The sequence below is a fragment of the Amborella trichopoda genome, chromosome 3 (assembly GCF_054954075.1).
Source record: "Amborella trichopoda isolate Santa Cruz 75 chromosome 3, AtrichopodaSantaCruz75HAP2 v2.0, whole genome shotgun sequence".
NCBI lineage: Eukaryota > Viridiplantae > Streptophyta > Magnoliopsida > Amborellales > Amborellaceae > Amborella > Amborella trichopoda.
In genome coordinates this window covers 11,251,950-11,257,631 of record NC_142338.1, presented here as the reverse complement: position 1 = coordinate 11,257,631, position 5,682 = coordinate 11,251,950, and the positions used below count along the sequence as shown (strand labels likewise).

Genomic DNA, 5,682 nt, shown 5'->3' with positions numbered 1-5,682 from the left:
TTTAAGAATTCAAAATTTAAATTTTTAATTTTGAAAATAATTATATGGTGTTTAGGTGGATCACAGAATCTCAAGAAAAGCGTCCTAAATAGCTCTTTCGACTGACTGAATAAATGTACAGTATATACTCAAAGAGAATCTTAATAAAATACAAGGAGGAATGCCTCGTCTAACTCAACAATAAATAAATAAAAAAATTCATTAATTAATTAATAAATAAAAGAGACTCGTACATACCTTGCACAATCACATAATATAGCAAAGATAATATTATTTCTAAATTACGTTACAATCCGGATTCAAATGTATCCAAATAAATCACCGTTCCGATTCCCACTATTTGTTCCTATCACTACCATATAGAATGGAACCACATATGTTCCTACATTCCTTACCAAAAGCACAGCCTAACTCATCGAGCTCAGTTTTTCCAGGTTACAGAGCCAAAACGAAGTATACATCTTACTTGCAAACAATCCAACTGAGCTCCATTAGGAATTGGACTTGGGTTTTGAGTGGTTAGCCGTTAACAGTTGACGTCAAGAAACGCGAAACGCTACATCTCAAGTTCGACTCCTACTACTGAACTATCCAAAGCAAAAAAACAAAAAGAGCTCCATCACTGAGCTTGAGCACCCTGGCCACTTTCTTTCTCTCCTTGTTGAGGGCTGTTTTCTGTGACTTTATCTTCTCCATCAGACTCAGCAGTCCCACTCTTTGTTTCTTTGGCTTCGGGGCCTTCCGTTGTGACTCCATTGATGCTATTGATTTGAGGGGGATTACCGGGGTTCGGCTGTGGACGCGTAGGCCGTCTCGAGGCCAAACTATTGATTTGAGGGGGACCACCAGGGTTCGGCTGTGGACGAGTAGGCCGTCTTGAGTCCAATCTTATTGTTGTCCTAACAAATAGAAAAATAGATAGACAAAATCATGATAAATGTTGAATCTAACAATCACCAGTCCAAACTTATTCCTTCTTTAAACAAAAGGAAAATAAGGAATAAGAGCTGATTCTAAATATATTGTTCCCTTATACCCAAACAATTGACTTGGGAATTTGCAATAAGAATAGCCCAAATTTAAATCAACCCAAAATCAGGCTTTTCCTAGGCTAAATTATGCAAAAAAAATTTAAGGACCCAACATATTCTACTCCTACAAGAATATATTCGTTATTTACTCCCACTGGTAAGATTCTATCTACAAATAAGTTTATGACCCCACGTTTTTGGGATTTAACCTCTTCAACTCATAGATTAACCTCAACAAAAAAGAATTACCTAATTCTATGCTTTATGTACTTGAAAAAAATAATGTCCCCATGTTGAATAGAGATCGTCCAATTTTTAGATGGTGAGTTTGAGTTAGAAAACTCAAGCTTCAAAATTTGTTTAAGAGAATAAACATCTAGTAATTCTCAAATGGCTCCCAAGTTTCATATAGAAAAAATTCTCTCAAGTAGATTGTCTGACCAAGAGAGTAGAAGTAAACTATGCTCCCGAGGGAGAATAGTATATATGCTCATAAGTAAAATTGTTAATATCAATTTTTTGGAGAAAAAAGTGAGAAAAGAGGAGAGGGAGGGTGTACGATGAAAAAATTGGTAGGGGATAAAATATCTTTCCTCAAAGGATTCGACACACTTTTGCAATCTCAATCCAAACAAAAACAGATATTCAATTGAAAAAAATAAAAATAAAAAAAATCGGTTTTCTTTTGATTAGATAACATTTCAGTTAAGTAAATTCTTTTTAACTATCAAAATTGAAAAACGAAAGTCTAACTTACTGAATCATTTTGCGTAAATATGAAGGCATGCAAGGCTTTGAAATGCTTCCTAACACGAGAAATCTTCTCACATGTGCATGAAAAAAGGAAGGCCATGAACATATTCATTTGCAAAAAGATTTATAGAGGAAAGAAGCTCTTACTGAGTCAATGACCTTGACCCTATGAAATGAATTCAGCAAAGATAGAAGAGCTTGGTCCATGAAACGCGATGGTCATTTTCTTTAGTGTCAAAGTCCGAGTCCAAGAATTTAAGCGTAGTTAGGTAATGACTTTTTCTTTGAATGTTAACGGTGACCTCATTGAGTAACTAGTTAGGTAATGACTTGTTCCAGGTGCAAATCGATTAATATTATAGGGAGTAATGTATAAGCCTGGCGCCGGGCTAGGGGCTTGGGCCGGGCTAGGCCGACCCAAAGCGCTCTGGCCCTGGCCCTATCAAGGCCTGACTGGGCTAGGCCTAGACGGACTGGGCTGGGCTGGGCTGGGCCGGGCCGGCTGGGGGAGGAGAAATGGAAAAAATAAAAAAAAACAAAAAAATTTGCAAAGAACAATAGGGCCGGGCTGGGTAGAGCTGGTCCTCGGTCTACATTTTGTAGAGATCCATTTGGGTTAGGGTTCTATGGGAAGTATGGAAGGATAAAAACAGACTACAGAGGTCCCCATTCTAAAGTCCAACGTTTTGGCTTTAGCGGCAAACTGGTTTACGGCTCATAAAATCGTGGTTTCACTCCTAAGAGCCAAGTCATCGATAATTTCTTTGGCTGTCGCGTCATTGGGTTCTATCAATTCTATTCGCAGAGCTGCAATTTGGTTGCCACCTCCATCAAATTCAATCAAAATGAACTTTGTTGGGACCAGCCTTGGCAAGCCTGGTCCAGCAGAGTTTGGGGGTTTATCGCTTGGCCCATACCTTATGTACATTTTCTGGCCCTTGTGGTCTCGCTACTGCCAATGAGGCAGAAACCCGAGGGTTCTTAGAAGGTTTAAAAGTGTTGTCAAGATGGTGGGGTGCAAAGATTATTGAAGAAGACTCAACAAATGTGATAGGATGGAGTAATGGAATTTTTAAAACCCCTTATTTTACGAAAGAGTAATGTTCCTATTAGACCCTCCCACACGTATGTGCGTAGGACTGTAAACGATCAACATTAAATTTGGTACAGATATCTAGAAAAGTTATCACATAGGTGTGGAAGTTGAACTTTTTTTAGAGATTTGTTCGAAATTTAATGGTGATACTGTGGAGTCCTACACACATGGGTTGCTTCACACAACAAAAGGATTCAAAAATAAAAAACTTTGAATTTGTGACGATTATAAAATTCCAATTTACGAATCACCCGAACAAGAGCTGAGATTACTTAATTATGAACTTAGAACCCTAATCATCCCTAGTTGCGACTAGGTTACATGAGGAAGCTTTGAAAAGTTTGGGGCCATCAATTCACGTAGAGGTGTGAAGAACTGGGGATCATTATCAGATTTCCAGGTAAATTTCAATTTTTTATCATCATAAATATAAGTTTTTGCTAAAGCAATTACAATTGATTTATAATTAATTCTATTTTTAGTAATATACGTGTTTCCTCAATTTCTAAGAAAATGATATCTATTTTTCATTTCTTTTCTATTTTATATTTTCTTATTTTATATGCTTTTATTTTTTTACATTTGTTTGTTTTTCCCTTATTTCATATTTTTAATGAATTTTTAAGGAATTTTCCTAAGTTTTGGATTTTGTTCACGCTTTTGATGATGCTAGGGGGACCCGACTCGCCCTAGTAATTCAGGCTGCGAGTCAAAGTCAAGTGCCCGGTTTTCTTGCACGAATCATGGATGATGCTAGGGCGACTCGACGCGCCCTTGTAATTCAGACTGCGAGTCCAAGTCAAGTGCCTGTTTTCTAACGCGATTCATTGATTTTTAACAGAGCAGCTTCTAACACATGATTCAACGACCATGAAAGCATCAACTACTTCGCTGATTTATATGGAAAATTGATTAGGGTTTGAAGTGCTTTCGTGTTTGAATAATGTACTTCAGGTTTTCTGGATAGCTAAATAGCAAATTAACCTAATACTTCCTTCATAATAATAATAATATTATTATTTTTAAATTGTTGATGTTTTTGGGTGAGTGATAAATTGTTTATTTGAAATGGTGGATAAGTAAACTAGTAATGGTTATTTAATAGCCCAAAGTTCTAAAGTCATATTTATCTCCCCCAAAGATCAAATTTTGAAAGAATTATTGACTTTAGAATTGTTTGGAGCAAAATTTGAGATTTCCTCTCTTAATTTTGAAGTACAAATTAGTGGAATCATGAAACATGTCCCGAGCCAATTTAGAAAAGTGGTTTGAGAAAAGATCCTAGTTTAAATCGGACACAAAAAGGATTAATCCAGTGACCTCTCCTTTGTAAATAATTAGATGACTTGAAAGATCACAGAGAGAGTAGCGAAATCAAATATATAATGGTACCGCAAGAATCTAAGTTGTTCCCTGTATACAAACTAGTGTAATCATGAAAAATGGCTTAGTAGCATCCCCATACGAAATTATCACATCGTGTATTCATTCCCACCCCAATTAATATAACATCTTTAAAAGCCGTAGTATCCGTTCTTACAGCACCCCCAATTAATATCTTTAAAATGGAACTCCCCAATCTTTCCTACCGCACCTCCAATTAATATCTTTAAAATGGAACTCCCCAATCTATTGAAAAAACTGGTAGGAACCTATCTTCCCCACTGAATTGCCCAAATTTTTTTTTAAAAAAATTGGTTCGAGAAAAGGTAAATCGTTTCTTGCAATGCATTTCTACATATGCAATCCAGAAAGTATAAAGCATCCATTTTAAATATGGATGCAAGTAGGTGTTCTATCTAAAAACAACATAAATTAACGGTCCAAATGTTTTCTTACTAAAATTATTATTCTTAGTTTTTAAAATTAATTTATGTTTCCATATTCATGATCTCATTATTAGAGATTACATGTCCTTAAAAATTAAGTCTTAACATCCATCTCAAAAATAGATTTATTAAGAGACCCGCATTTCTACATACGAGGGTTTGGCCCCTTAGAAACTGGGTCCTTGAGAAAAAGATCCTAGGGCATGTTTGGGTACAAGGATTTTAAAACATGGATTCTTAATATCTTGAATATTGTCAAAATCCATCGTTTGGATTGTTTAATATCTAAGATACTTAAAAACATGAAAATAATACTTACTTTTTTATGATTTCATTTTCACACAAAAACCTATTTTTTTGCATTTCCAATGCCCATAGATTTCACTCATTGGCTCTCACGACCCGAAACATAAGGAGCATTTAGTATTAATGAAAATTTTAGAGAGAGAGAGTACCTAAACTTTTTAAAGACCGAAATTATCTCAAAATTTTTAAAGAAAAAAACTATCTCAAATTTTAACTTTTAGAGAGAAAAAGTATGTTAAAATTTTAGAAAAAAAGTACGTTGAATTTTTAGATATAGAAAGTACGAGTTTTTTTTTATAGAGATGAACTCTCAAAATTTTAAAGAGAGAAACTACTTCAAATTTTAACGTTTAGAGAGTGAAAGTATGTTGAAATTTTAGAAAGAGAAAATATGTTAAATTTTTAGAAAGATAAAGCACCAAATTCTTTTTAAGAGATAAACTATCTTAAAATTTTAGAGAGAAAACTATCTCAAATTATAATTTGAGAGAGAAACTATCATATTTTAAAGAGAGAAAGTAAATACAATTAGAGAGAAACTATTTCAAATTATTTAAAGAGAAACAATCTCATATTTTAATTTTTATAGAGAGACTATTTCAAATTTTAGAGAGTACCTGAAAAGTTTTAGAAATAAATACTATCTCAATCTTTTAGAGAGAAACTA

The 5,682-nt window shown here is 34.5% G+C and overlaps 1 long non-coding RNA gene across 1 annotated transcript; it reads right to left on the bottom strand.

The window, feature by feature from the left end:
* Window positions 1-256: 256 nt before the first annotated feature.
* LOC148782743 (uncharacterized) lies at window positions 257-1,900 on the bottom strand. The gene is made up of 2 exons (XR_016053035.1): window positions 1,789-1,900; window positions 257-899 (listed from the first exon to the last, which is right to left on the bottom strand). It is a non-coding gene; the product is annotated as an uncharacterized LOC148782743 (long non-coding RNA).
* Between the last annotated feature and the right edge of the window lie 3,782 nt (window positions 1,901-5,682).